At 40.0% G+C, this 15,368-nt stretch overlaps 1 protein-coding gene across 5 annotated transcripts in view; it reads right to left on the reverse strand.

The window, feature by feature from the left end:
- Positions 1-15,368, reverse strand: part of ZNF385A (zinc finger protein 385A) — a 1,202,383-nt gene that overhangs the window by 330,220 nt on the left and 856,795 nt on the right. The gene's annotated exons all lie outside the window — the stretch shown is intronic.

Genomic DNA, 15,368 nt, shown 5'->3' on the forward strand with positions numbered 1-15,368 from the left:
GAAGGGAAAACCCAGGTTCTGGGCACACAAATTCATCTTTGAGGCAAGGGATCAGCAGGATTTGTGTCTCCAGGTACTGAGTGATAGCAGCACAGATTCTTGAAGTCCCACTTGAGCTTCCTCATTTGTAGTCTGGCCAGACGGATCATGAGGATACAAGATGTCATGTAGCCTAATGTCCTGAGGAATTCCCTGTCTGAGAGGTATTGTGTCTGCTTAATGTTTTGGAAGTATTGAGTCAAGAAGGAGCCCTTTTCTGGAGAGAGGAAGGCCTTTGGAAGGGAGGAATCCAGAAGAGCCCCCAGGAAAACTATCCTGGTAAATGGATCTGTGTTGGTTTTGGGAAGATTTATAGTGCACCCCAAAGAGGTGAGGATGGTCTGAGAGAAGGCCAGATCCTTGAGGAACTTTAACTGACTTGTGGCTTGAATGAGGCAGTCAGCCAGATAGAGGTAAACCTGGATCCCTCTTGTTCTGCAGAAGGCGATCACAGGAGCTAAACACTTTGTGAAGTCCATGGGAGCAGTAGACAAGCCAAAGGGCAGTGCAGAGAATTGAATGTGACTGGTAACTTTCCTGAAGAAAAGAAAACTTCTGCAAGATTCCTCTATGGGAATGTGCAAGTAAGCATCTTTTAGGTCTAAGGTGACCATTAAGGCCTGAGTGGCTATCATGGAGAGAAGTTTTTGAAGAAAGAACATTTTGAATTTTGGTGCCAGCAGGGACTGATTGAGGGTGGACAGATCTATAATAAGATTGCAAGAGCCTTACTTTCTGAGAACCAGGAATAGCCTGGAGTAGATCCCTTTCCCTGTTTCATGGTCTGGTACTGGTTCCACTGATCCCTGTGAGTATAGGTTGTAAAACTGAGAAAAGGCCTCCACTCCTTGACTTTGTGGAACATCTGGGTAACCTGAGTATCTTGATGGCTCTTTGAAAATGGGCTTGTAACCTTCTGAGATAACCTTCAGGACCCACTTGTCTGAAGTATTGTGGGATCAGTTTTACTTGAACAGGGATAGCCTTCCTCCTAGTCTTCCTCCTATCTGTTCTGGAGAGGGTGGGGGATGGGTTGGGGAAAGAAAGAGTCATTGCTGCTCTCTGCCAGGGCTCTGTGGCCTAGAACTCCCCTGCCTGGGGGTTCCTGAGGACCACTACCTAGGCCTTTGTGATTGATACTGCCTTTGAGACCTTTCTTTCAGAGGCTTCCTCTTGCCACATTTTGATTGCAAGGGAAAGGATAAGTGTCTAGTGGGAAAATTTCTTCTATACTTAGGAGGCTGAAATTGGAAGAAGTTTTTGACAGTTTGCAAAGATTTGCTTTATTTTCCATCTTTTTCAGCAGAGCCACAGCCTTTGGCCCAAAAAGGAAGTCTTTATCCAAGGGTGCATCTAGAAGTTTGGACTGGACATGTCTTCTAATGACAGAGCCAGATAGAGCAGCTTGGCTGCAGGCCTCCATAGCATCACAGCCACAGTGTAAAGAGTGTCTAGCCACCTGATAGCTGGTCCAACAAGTCTTTAGAAATGTTCCTGTCTTCCAGGGAAGAAATGTTTTGTTTCATTTTATCTAAAATCCTTTACTGGTATTTTATCATATGAAACTGGCAGTTAAAGGTTCTCATAGCTAGGGAAGTGGAGCTGTAGACTTTGTTTACCAAACCTTTCAAGGGTCCTGCTTTCCTAGTCAGTAAGTAAATGATTCTTAGTAGACCTGACTTTTGCTCCCTTGGAACCTGGACTGACAACCTCTGGGTCAGCAGAGGGGTTTTTGAAGAGGTATTTATGTGAGTCCAGCACCCTGTAAAACCTGTGTGATTTTTGATGGGCTGGGTTAGAGAGTATGAGTTCAGGGAAGAGTCCATAAAAATATACTCTACCACCTCCAATACAGGAGGAACAGACAAAGGTTTGTGTTCTGAGAGGTCAAGGAACTCCCTAACCCTTTTTTAGATTGTGGGTATTCCTATGCCTCCCATTGGAAATGTTCCCTCATGGCATGGAGTGTTTCCCCAAAAGTGTTGTTTTCAGGAGGCGAAGTTGATGATAGATTCTCCTCAGAATCTGAATCCTCAAAGGAAGTAAGGTAGGGTCCCTGCTCAAAGACAGACCGCTCCTAGTCAGAATCCACATCTGAATCAGAATGATCAGAGAAAACTTCAGGAGCAGGATTCTTCTTCCTTTTCTTGGGGAGGACTCCAAAGGGGGTTGCCTAGAGCTGACTTAGGAGATGATATTCTCAGCTAATCTCACCAGGAATTGCTGATAACTTGCTGAGTGGGAGTCAGTAGGCCTAGGCATAAGACCTGAGGTTGAACACTTCTTAGAGATAGTTTTAGCCTTGGGCCTAAGTACATTCATCATCCTGACACTAGTCTCTTTGTAAGACAGAGTTGATGGAAGCTGATGCCTTGAAGGAATGTCACCATTACAAAATTGCTCATCAGAAGCCAAGGTCTGTTGGGCAACTCCAGACCCAACTGACGAACTGAAAGCCAAGGCTTGTGTAGAAGATGAAGGACCTGACAGCATGTCGGACTTCATAAGAGTTTCAACAGAGGCCTGTGCCACAACCTCAGTCACAGAAGGGGGCTGCGAAAGTTCTTTGCCTTCCTCAGTGATAATGAGCCTTGGGGGACTGGCCAACGGTGAATGGTTATCATTCAAAGCTGTAAGCCTGAATTTTTTTTCTTTCTTATACTTAGGAAGCTCAACCTTGGGACAACCAGCAGATGCCCTCGAACGATGCATGGAAGATTGCAAACGAAGATGCCTAGCTAAGATTTCAGTCCTATGCTTGATAGTCCAAGAATGCAAAAATGACCACTAGGGACATCGTGATCCAGGCATAGACAGGTGACACACAAAGTATGAAAGTCTTGGTGTGGAATTTGCTTACAACAGCAGAGACAATTGTTAACCTTAGCTGACATGAGTTAAAGCAAGAGAAAGAGTTCCCCAACAGGGTATTTAGCTTTACAAGATTTCTCTCTGATGCAGACTGACCGATGCACTGAAACACTGTTTTGGGCTTAGACGGCAAGAAAAGACTGATGTAATGGCATCAGCTGGCTCCCTTTATAGCCAAGCTTGCTGAGGTTAGGTAAGGGCATCCATCAGCCTTAGGAGGAGGGAGATTTTACTCTGGTAGATAGGCCAGCCAAGGGCTTCCACAGCAGGAAATCCCACAAGTCAAGACTGCAACAGTGAAACATGAAGAACATCAGTAGAGTCACTGGTGGTCTTGCATGGCACAAAAACCTGAATAATGACAGCAGTGCTGAAGCAAAGCTTCACATCATACAGATGACATGCCTGAGACAGGTAGTAGACTGTAAATCTTAGAACAGAAGGGGAAAGGAGGACATCATAGTGGAAGCCAAAGGAGCCCCAGCTGCAAAGAAGGTCAAATAAAACAGATTATGGTGGTTTGGATAAATCTGCAGGATAGCAGAACATGATTTGGTGAAGGAGATTTAAGAGGAACAAGAAGAGTGCAAATGGAGATAAGGATGTCCAGACAAAAGATGGATGGACTTTGTGGGAGAATACCTACAACAGTTGAGCATGACGGTCAAAGTAGATAGGAGAATGTCCTTGAATCTGCTGAGGTAGCAACAGTTAATGAAATATCCAGATGTCATGTAAAAAAAATGGGAAAAGGGAGAGTGATGGGGACAATATTTTTGTCTCCAGTGGTACTGTAGAAAGTGAATATCTGTGTTAAAAACTTACAGACTGAATTTATTATTAGATACAGAAATCAGACAAAACGTTAGTAATGCACAGGTATGAGGATATGATTTGTACTACTCTGCAGCTTCAAGCAAGGATGAGGGCCCAAATGCAGATACTAGTTCAAGGCTGATACAGTTTCCCTTGATGTCCAATTTACCATGTTGGATGGACTTGCTTTGAAGTGACTTGTCAGTCCCACACACCGTGAGCTGCTGCTTGACCCAATCATTTCGAGGAACTAAAATGCTTTACAAAAGAAAAAAGTCTCTATTATTATAATGGTGGACATATTGTTTTATGCCTTTGAAGTTTTGTTCGTAGAAATTAGAAAAAAGTTTGAATGACAGAGTTCTAAAACTGAGCAGGTTGGGTTTTTTTTTCTTACCCAGATGTGCAGCCTTACGGCAGCTTTGATAAAATAAATAATGCTTGTTTCACCAATCTATGACCTCAAGTGCATCCATTTAATGTATAGAAAAGACTGATTTTTGAAGATAAGAACCTACTATGATATTTTCTTATAAGGGAATTCAGTGTCTTTGTAGAATATATAGCCCGACCTTATCAAGGGAGCTGTGGAAAACTAGTAAGGAGTCCAACCACATTACTAGTAATCTGGGTTATGAAATGGACCTGAGGCATCAGTGTACCTGGGCAGAAATAGGGACAAAAGATAAAATAGTTGATAATCTGCTGTCTAATATCTAAGGGAAAGTATGGGAAGGTCTCTGGCATAATAATGATATTTGAGGGATTGGGGTAGTCAATGATTCAGGACCCCATGAAGGCAACCCAAAATTTGCACATACTGCATACTTGGCATGGGAGAGTACAAGGAGGTGCAAGTTCATACGCAGAATAAAGGGAACCAGAAATACCTCACTAAAGACAGGGGTAGGCCTGCATAGGTTGAGATAAGCAGTTAAAAAGCATCCTTGATAAGCACACCAGGTTATGGATAGGGAGGACAGAAAATCAGGAATGGTAGTCATTGTAGATAAACAGACCTTATTTCTTACAAAAATAATTACACTTGCCTTTCTAGACACAGTAGAAGGGTTGTGCACAAGCTTCTAGCAACCATTGTGTTTTTAATGATATATTTACTATTGCCTGAGTGTTGGACAGCTTACACCTGGTGTACTTGTCTTTGGTTGAAGCGACTTAGGGGGAGATGTTTGCAGCGTTGCAGCCAAACAGGAAAGTAAATATAACCACCTGATGATACTGAATCCCAAGCATTATCCTAATATAGTACATTAAAAGTTTTGCAGCATATTTATTAAAAAAATGCATACCTGTATCTATTCCTACCTCAAACATACTATATCAATCAAATCCTTATCACCAGTTTGTTCAGGTTAATGTTTAGTTTTGAAGCTAAATGTTTTAATTTCTTCAAGTCTTCAAGTCACTTCCAGTACCTGCCTTTCAATTTCTTTTATGAGGAGTTTCCTCTCTCTAAAAATGTCCTTCATTCTGTTATTAATTCAATTTTGAACATACCTTTTGTGGACATGACAGAGATGTCCATGTAATGTTTTATGGGCTGCAACAAACTGATTGAGATTACTGTTATCAAGACAGGTGCTCAGGCTGAACACAACACCTCTTGTGGGGTTACAGAAAACATCTCTTCTGATATGAAAGACCTGGGAAAAGATTATTTGGATGATGTTTTTCTCAGAAAATAGCATGCCATTTCTGTCTCTACTACAACAGAATAAAGCATAAGGTGTCATATAGTATATATTCAGACTTATTATGCAGTGTTAACTGGTTTAACAAGACAAACCATTTGGAGATTTGATGTCACCACAGTAGCAACTATATAGAACAGGTCAGAAGGTTTAGAGGAGAACACTTTCTTATGATGATATGTCTTTGTGGTGGACAGAAAAAGTGCTGCCATATTTTTAGAAGTGGTGATGACTATGAGAATTGGATGGTTTTGAATCCCACCTCTGTCAGCAATATGTGAAAAATAGGGGTACCTGTCTTGAATCCTGCACCACTGCTGACCAATGTGTTGGGTTAGGGTACTTTATTCCACACCTCTGACACTAAATTGTGATTGACAGTTACTGGCCTTAAATTTTGCACCACTGCTACCAGTTATGTATGGAATGAGTAAGCTTATATATACCAGTCTTTGTGTATGATTGGCACCTGTCACACCTGAATATGCTTTACATTGCAGCTACAGAACAGGGTTACAATCACTGACTCCCAAGGATTTCCACCATCTCAGCCTGAACTCAGTACTTTCTACTGCAGTCTTACCAACAGTAACTAACTGAGATCTAAAAAAACTATTTTTATGTACACACTTTCAGAATGTTTATCACAAGAGGCTACAAGTACTTCTCCGGTGACACTAAATTTTCCTGTATTCATGTTACATATTGCCAGCAATCAGGTTACTAATCTCATATCAAAATCCCATTTACTGAACATGCCTCCAATGAGTCAAAGAACTTTAAATTATATAGCAGATAGCCAAGAAGTCTCTCTTCCAACAGTAGATGCAGTCACACCAATACTGTGAGGATATGCTTCAATAATAATATAAGGTAACAACTGCAAATGTTTACATGAGTAAATGAAAATGTTTTTATTTTTTAAAAATACTTCATATGCATACAAATTAGTACAGCAGTTGCACATGGAAAAAATATATACTTCATCAGTCCATCGGATAACAGAAAAAACCCTAAGTACATCTGACATTATTCAAATTACTTAGTTAAGAATCTTGATATACCTTCATCTGCAAGTTAAACTTTCCCAGGTCCAAGTCATCATTTTCATCATTAACCCCCCTCTTTTCTGTTTTTATGGGGTTATGGTTTTGTGTCGATTATCACCACTTCTTTTAGCTCAGAAACATTATCCTACCTTATTTGACAGTCATGTCTACCTGTCACACATCTTCTCTCATGAAATCCATCCATCCATCCCTTGGCTGGACATCCTCACCTCTGCTTTAATAAATTATATTCTGCTTTCCTGCACATGCTACTTTGGCTTCTAATATCATGTTCTTATTTCTTCATCTGTCCCTCCATAGGCATCCTACAGCCAGTATCAGGCAATTAATCTCCATTGCCTGAAGCTTTCCCAGCAGCTCAGTCTTAATTTCCCAGGTTTCTATGCCATGCAGAAGTGCTAGTTACACTATTTTGCACTCCTTACTTTTCAGCATTTATTTGTATTCTTTTATCACAAACTCACTACCCCAGATGCTTAGTGACAGTTGGCCACAGCAGTCTGAGTCCAGCTTTGACTTTCTAGATATTTGAAGCTGTTAACCTGCTTTGCTGTTTCCATTCAATCTCAGTTTTAAGCTTTTTTTCTTCACATTTGCTGCAATGACCATCGTCTCATTTGGAATCATCTTGTGTGCCTTCCGTTTTGCATTCCAGTCCTCTAACATTTTCTGTAGTTCTTGTTCAGTGTTTGCTTGTAGTATCACATCATCTGCATATAGCAACTTTGTTGATCTTTTACTTCCAACCTGTTTGTTGTTATAGTCCATCACCAGTATGAACAGGAGTAGGACTAGATCTGAATCCCAATGGGCATCCACTCCAACTAGACCCATTTACAAGTCCAAACACTGCTCTTACCTTTGTTGTTGTTGTGCCCCTGTATGTATCTTAAGACTGAACCAGCTTTATCTGGACCTTATCATATGTTTTCTCCAACTCTGGGTATAACCAGTTGGACTATTTCCTCATCCCCAGCTTCTTCTCTACTATCTTTCTCACTGCAAACATTTGATCTGAATCTGAACTTTTTATCTCTCATCTTACTATCTATAACTCTTACTCTATATATTTGTTTATTAATCACCCTCTATTGCACTTTCATCCAGTGTGACAGGAGATTGATGCTGCAAAACTACCTGTTGTCACAAATATCCCCATTGTTGTTCTAAGATAGAACTAGTATGATTATTTTCTGATCATCTAGAATAAGCCTCTCTCCCCATATCATGACGATTATACCCCCAAAACCATTTATTCCCTAAACATACCCAACATCTTAATCATATTTTCAGTGACTTCATCTTTGCCTGCCAATTTGGCTGACATCATCTTTCTTAGTGCATTTCTCAACTCTAAATACCAGTCAAAACTAAAAAGAAAGAAAAGGGCAATTGCAGCTTTGTCCCTGACCTACAGCAGTTAAAGAGGCTTCTCTGGGTTACTGTATTCCACAAAGGTTAAAGAGGTTCTCCAGTCCAAATAACAGTCTGAGACAAAAAGTAAGAAAAGGTTAGTGACAGGTCTAGTTTAGTATACTCCATGAAATTTTATAGATTTCCAACACACATGGAATCTATACTTCCTTTTAAAACAGCTGTTAGAAAGCACAGCTCTATTCCATGACAAGGAAACAGTGAACATGGCAATTTTCCGTATTATTCAAAGAAGTTAGTTGCAGTTTTAATACTTCTGATGAAATATATCAATATTTAAACATTTCAGTCCAAGAAAACATATATTTTAACAGTGGCATGCACAAGATAATGTAATAAGCTATAATTGTATAATGGTTCGGAAACCACTACATACACCCTCTATTCTTTGGTATGTTTTCAGAACTTCTTAAGACACGTCCAGTTTTAATTGGGGAGATTGAGTTTGTTGAATATACCTTTCTTGGTCACATTTATCAGCTGCATTTCATCAAGAATCATTGTTTTGCATGTATGTTTTGAACTATGAATCAAGTTGTGAGCTACAGAGTAGGGCAGTATTTATCAATGTTTATCTTTTCTCTTGAACTGTGATAATGGAATTAATATATTTAAATGGGGTGGAGGAGGTTATGAATCCCTTATCATTACATATATTGTTTCATATGTATTATCATTCATGTTTGTCAAACTGATGTCAGAACTTCATATTAAAGTTATATTAGTTTTACTATAATAGCATTTTTTTTTATGTTTGATACAAGTCAGTTTTTTCTAACTTGTTTGACCTTCATGCTTTTCTGACTTCTATTTCCAAATCTTTGTTTTAGAAAGAGTTTTGATGTTTTCAAGTTCAAATGTTCACTATAGATAGATTTTATTTATTTACTTATTATTTTACAGACTGCGGTGGTGGTGCTGCGGTAGTGTTGTTGCCTCATAGCAAAACGTTGTCCCGTTTGATTCTCAGCTAGAGCGTCTTCTGTGTGGAGGCATACGTGAATGGGGCGTGCCTTCGTTGAAGGTTGTGCATCAGGGCTGGTAACCCAGTACGTAAACATCCACTACCAATCATTAGCGGACCAGAGTTCCGCTGTGGCGACCCCTAACCGGGAAAAGACGAAAGACACAAACAAACTTATTATTTTACAGACATGTATTATACCCCCTGTGAAAAACTGAGGGGCTGCCAGCCCAGCCAGGTAGAATTTTGTAAATAATTCTATGTCATTGTAAATATTAATGTAATCCACAGGCTTGTTCTACAAATGTAAAGAGAACTATATGTTATGATTAAACTAAATGTTGTAACCATGGTGCAATCTGCTGGAAGATAGCTGATAAGTCAAACATTTAATGACTGTTTGATCTCAAGCTCAGATACAGGATATCTGGGCCAGGAAATTATTTCTTTTGTCTTGATTTAAGAGATAATTACTAGGGTTTTACATATATAATGTCTTTTATTGCTGTGGCATCCTGGCCAGGTGCAAGCTTACTAAAAATGTACATTTTGAGTTTCTGTTAGCCTGGTAACCAGAGAAGTGTCAAGAATGATGTAATGTGAAATGACTCAGTAGTACTGTGTTGCCAATTTAAGACTTTCTCAGAGAGAGAGAGAATTGAGCATTTTGGATTTTGTCTGAACCTGAACACATCAGCTCACCAGCACTCTGCCTTGTTAAGTAAAATAATATTTACTTCAGTGATTTCTCTTACAGTTAAGTAAAGTAAAATTTAGATCTGTGATTTCTCTTACAGTTAGATAGGAATTTAGCTAGATTAGACTAGCTGTTTTCTATATTTGTTAGACTATACTATGATATTGTTTTAAAGGTTTTCCTGTGATCTCTGAATTCTAATATGGCATTGTGTTGAAGTAAAAAGTATTGTCTTGTGTTTCTATTATTTCTTATTAAACATTTTTAAACCTTTCAACTGTGGCTGTTTTATATAGAGATAATTTAAGCTCTTACAGTGCATTGCATGTATTTGGTGATACTGTACCAGCCACTCCTAAATAGCCTTCAAGTTTCAGTCGCACTTACTATTTGGATAATAATATTGCACAGTAAAATTTGACACCCTTTGGTAAGGGCCTTATTAGTAGCTGATAAATAATGTTTGGTGGCAGTGGATTTCTACCTTATAGTCTTGGCAGAAAGGGGGCATAGTTGGAGAACCTGTGCCAGCCTTCCACAGAAGTGTCTGTGTGTTTGTATCTAAATCAAATCTTAAAGTGTGTGTGTGTCAGCTACTTGGGCAGGGACACAAAGCACTGGTTGGACAGAGAGGGTGCTGGAGGTTTTAGCTTGATCACTAGGCTGAGATCTGGACCCTATAGCTATGTCATTGAGGAGTCTTATTGGAGATCTGGGCTAGTGCACGGGCATCACAAATTAATTGGTGGCAGTGGTGGGATATCCACCTCAGATATTAATTGTTTGATAGTGGTGAGTTAGTCACATCAAATACTAATTGGCTTGTAGTGGTGTGGATAGTGAATTCCTGTAGCTTGTGTACAGTGATCACAAAAGGTGTTTTGTACTCCAAATCAGCCCTGCAGTTCAGATCACAATTGTTTTGCTTCTTTTGTTAGCTTAGTTGGTCAGGGAGAGCAGCAAGCATGTCAGCAGATTTGCCAGGCTAAAGGACTGGTGCAGGGAAACATGATTAAAGCAGACATGATTGCAGCTTTGGTCACAGCTGCATCAGAAAATAGCACCAGGAAGACGATCAGACTGGCCAAGGAGATGTACAACACTCAGAGAATGGACAGCTCAACCTTTCTTCAGCAGACTTAAAAATCCATCTGGAGCTAAAGAGACTTAAGTTGGAGGCTAAGTATTTGGAAACAGAAGCAGAAGGGAGACTCAGATGTCTACAAGCTGAGGAGAATGAGAAACTGCTATGCCTGAAAGCTGAGGAGAAGCAGAGGCAGAGGCAGCACGAAAAGGAGATGCTGACTCTTTGCCCAAGTCATGGAGGTAATGGAAATGGGAGTAACTGGACCCCAGAAGCACAAAAGGTCCGTAAATTTCTTGCTCAGTTTACAAAGGGGAATAATTTTGATGGTTTCATTCATATGTTTGAGAGGGTATGTAAACAGTATGATGTAGACCAAAGGCCATTGGTATGGTTCCTGACCCCCTTACTCCATGGTAAAGCTGTAAATGTACTTTCCAAATTATATGACATTGACTGTTTTAATTAATTATACTGCTGTTAAGAATTGTTTGCTAGAATTTTTTAAGTTAACACCTGAAGCTTATAGGAAAAAGTTTTGTGAGCAAAGACGCAAGGCAATGAAAGTGTGTGAGAATATGCTGGTGAATTGAGCACTTATTTTCATAGGTGGGTGAGTGGATGTCAGGTCACCACTTTTGAAGGGCTGGCAGACCTTTCTGTGAGGGAACAAGCCCTTTAAACTTTGCCTGAGGACATGAGGATCTGGTTAGCTGATAGAAAATGTGCTACATCAGATGAGCTGAGGAAGAAGGGAGACCTATACCTAGCAAGCAGGGCATCACTGCACAGGAAGGGGACACCCAGTGCTGCTCATGCATCGAAAAGAACCTGTGGTGGGCAGCCCAGACTGCCCCAACAGAATCTGCCAGTAGCAGGGAAGCCACTAGTCCCGGTACATGTCCAGGACCTAGGGTTATGTGTTTTGAATGCAACCAATAGGGCCATGGAGCATATAGATGTCCATGGAGGCAAGATGGGGAGCAAAAGATGAGAGAGCCATAAGTGGGAAGGACAAAATGCCAATAGTATGTTGTCTTGAGACAACAAGGGTACAAAACTACCATCCTGCAGATGTCCTGATAGGGAAGGAATTTGATGAGACAGTACCATGTGTTAATGCAGTTGCATGCAGTCAGGCTACAGACAAGCATATGGATCTGGTAGCCTGGGGAAGACACAGTCAGACTGCATACTTGCAGCTAGGACTGGTGAGGTGGTTACTTCAGGGAGGGAACTACTCTGTAGCAGTGAGACTGAAGGTGAGTCACAGCTACTTGTGGGTACTGATGCTCCCTTGGAAATAAAACAGTTGTGATCTGAACTCTGAGTATTTACTGCATGACTGATTTAGAGTACAAAATCACCTTCAGTGGTCACTGTACACAAGCTACCACTACATGCCAATTAGCATGTGATGTGGCTAACTCACCATTATCAAACAATATTTCATGTGGATATCCCACCACTGCCAAACAATTAATATGAGGTGTGGATGTCCCACCACTGCCAACCAAATAATATGTGACATCCGTGCCCTGGCCCAGTAATCAAGGACCCTCGATCCTCAACATTATCACCAGTGAGGGTCATGCACATTGGGAAGGATGGCAAGTACACACACAGTAAAGTACAATTTCCCTTAACAGCACACAGAGATCACAGTCAGTCAGGGGGTGGTTTCTCCCTTTCTCTCCAGATCCCCAATAAGACTCCCCAGTGGCACAGCTATAGGGCCAAGATCTCAGCCTAGTGGTCAAGCTAAAACCTCCAGCACCCTCTCTGTCCAACCAGTGCTTTGTGTCCCTGCCCAAGTAGCTGACACACATGCACTCTTTAAGATATCAGTTATATACAAACACGCAGAACTCCTGGGGAAGGCTGGCACAGGTTCTCCACCTATGACCCCTTTCTACCCAGGCTTTAAAGTAGTAATCCATTGCCACCAACCACTATTTATCAGCTACTAATAAGGCCCTTACCAAAGGGTGTCAGATTTTACTGTGCAATATTATTATCCAAATAGTGAGTGAGACTGAGACTTGAAGGCTATTTAGGAGGGGCTTGTACAGTATCACCAAATACATGCAATGCACTCTAAGAGCTTAAAGTATCTATTCACAAAACAGCCACAATTGAAAGGTTTAAAAATGTTTTATAATAAATACTAGAAACACAAGTCAATACTTCTTACTCCAACACAATAACATAACAGAGTTCAGAGATCACAGGAAAAACTTTAAAACAATATTGTAGGATAGTCTGACAAATATAGAAAACAGCTAGTCCAGGGGTCTGCAACCTGTGGCTCTGGAGCCGCATGTGGCTCTTTCACCCCTCTGCATTGTCTCCCTGTAGCTTTGAAAAAGAATGCCACTGCAGCATAACACACATGCACTGAGAGCAATCAAGTGATGAATTTTAAATATTGTTGTTATAAACTTAGAAACTTGCTAGAATAACATGGTTTATTTTACCATGCATTCCACACACACTGAGAGCGATCAAGCAATTTCTTGGCAGCATCAACAACTCCTGATAGGTTTCTGTACCTCTCCACCATACCTCTGAAACTCTTAACCACAAGAAATCTGGACACAGCCACAAATAAATGGGGAGCAAAGGAAGAAAAATAGGGACAGATTTTAAATATTCCATTTAGAAACTTGCTCGAATAACACTGTTTCTGTTAACATGCATTTTCCACACACACACACACACACACACACACACACACACACACACACACACACACACACACACACACACACATACACAAATACACTTACTTGTCAACTGTACAGATTTTTGCAGAATGTCCTGATTTTTTGCCTCATATTTTTAGTCTGTTTCTCATAAAATTGAGGTTTTCTGGCAAATCATTGGCAAATTATTTAGGGCTGAAGTCAGAAAATATAGACATACATTTGCTATTCAGACTTCATACCCTTCAGAAAATTCATGCTAATACAAAACCTGTTCTATCAACTTTCTAATTTAGTAAGAGCAGTATTTAAAAAGTGTCCCTATTTTGGGCCTTTGTCTCTCCTATTATTTATGGCTTTGTCCATATTTCTTGCTCTCTAAGAGGATGAAAGGTATCACACACACACACACGCACACACACACACACACACACACACACACACACACACACACACACACTGACAGCAATCAAGCAATCCCAATAAAAGTCTCAACAAAGGAATAGGGACAGATTTTAAATATTGCCTCTTATAAACTTATTTATTTTATATATAGTAAAATAACTATATATAAAACTTAATACACTGTGTTATCTTCATTGTAGGTGTCAAATATTTTTTGTGGCTCCAGAGGAATTTTATTTGGTAGGAGAAAGGCCAAAAATGGCTCTTTTGATAGTAAAGGTTGCAAACCCCTGAGCTAGTCTAATCTGGCTAAATTCCTATCTTACTCTAAGAGAAATCACAGTTCTAAATACTACTTTACTTACAAGGCAGACTGCTGGTGAGTTGATGTGTTCAGGTTCAGACAAAATCCAAAATGTTCAATTCTCTCTGTCTCTCTGAGAAAGTCTTAAATTGATAACACAGTACTACCAAGTCATTTCACATTACATCATTCTTGACACTTCTCAGGTTCCCAGGCTGACAGAAACTAAAGATTTACATTTCTTAGTAAGCTTGCACCTGGCCAGGAAGCCACAGCAATAAAAGACATTATACATGTAAAACCTTAGTAATTATCTCTTAAATCAAGATAATAGAAATAATTTCCTGGCCCAGACATCCTGTCCCCGAGCTTTAAGATCAAACAGTCATAGAATACTTTACTTTATCAACTTTATTCCAGCAGAGTGCACTGTGGTTACATTTTTGAAGCTCAGTACAAATATAGTTTAATTATAACATATAGTTCTCTTTACATTTGTAGAACAAGCCTTTGGATTACATTAATATTTACAATGACATAGAATTATTTACAAAATTCTCTCTGGCTGGGGTGGCAGCCCCTCAGTTTTTCACACCCTTACATACTGACACTCTCACATCGGATATTTCAGTGGTTGACATAGTAATAGCTTCTTTGTCTGGCACAGTTAATTTTAACATTATGTGTGTTCAAAAGTGACAACATACCATCATGAGCCTTCTTACAGTTTCATATTTTCATAGGTATTTACTAGGTTCAAGCCCTAGGAGGTGTTTTTAAGCCTAGCCTTTTTTACCATTTGCAAATGACAGGATAAATTACCAAAGGGGCATCTAGTTGGGTATAGGTGACAGAGCATTTAAAAGCTGCCTATGTCCAACAGGGCATAAGTGCCAGCCTGGGGTACATTTCTGATTCTCCACCCACTGTTCCAGCTGCATTTGAATAGAGTCAGGGACAAACTCTGCTTCACATGGTTGGGAAGCCTGTTCCAGTGTAAAGGTAGTCTCTGAGACAAGTACCAGTCCTGCCAACATATTCTATTTATAAAACAAATTATGTTTATTTCCTTTTATAGGGTATTTCTAATGGTCTTAGACTTATGGATGCGCAATGAGTCCATCAATACTAGATCAGATACTTTGTAAGCTAGGCACAGATCACTTTTCAGTTGTCTGTAGGAGACTGAGTGTGAAGGTAAGACTTTGAGGCAGTGTGCATATTCCATGTGGTTATCACCTTGTAATTTTTGTGAGGAACCTCTGCG

Source organism: Protopterus annectens, chromosome 9.part0, assembly GCF_019279795.1.
Source record: "Protopterus annectens isolate FY-2018-M chromosome 9.part0, PAN1.0, whole genome shotgun sequence".
Lineage (NCBI taxonomy): Eukaryota > Metazoa > Chordata > Ceratodontiformes > Protopteridae > Protopterus > Protopterus annectens.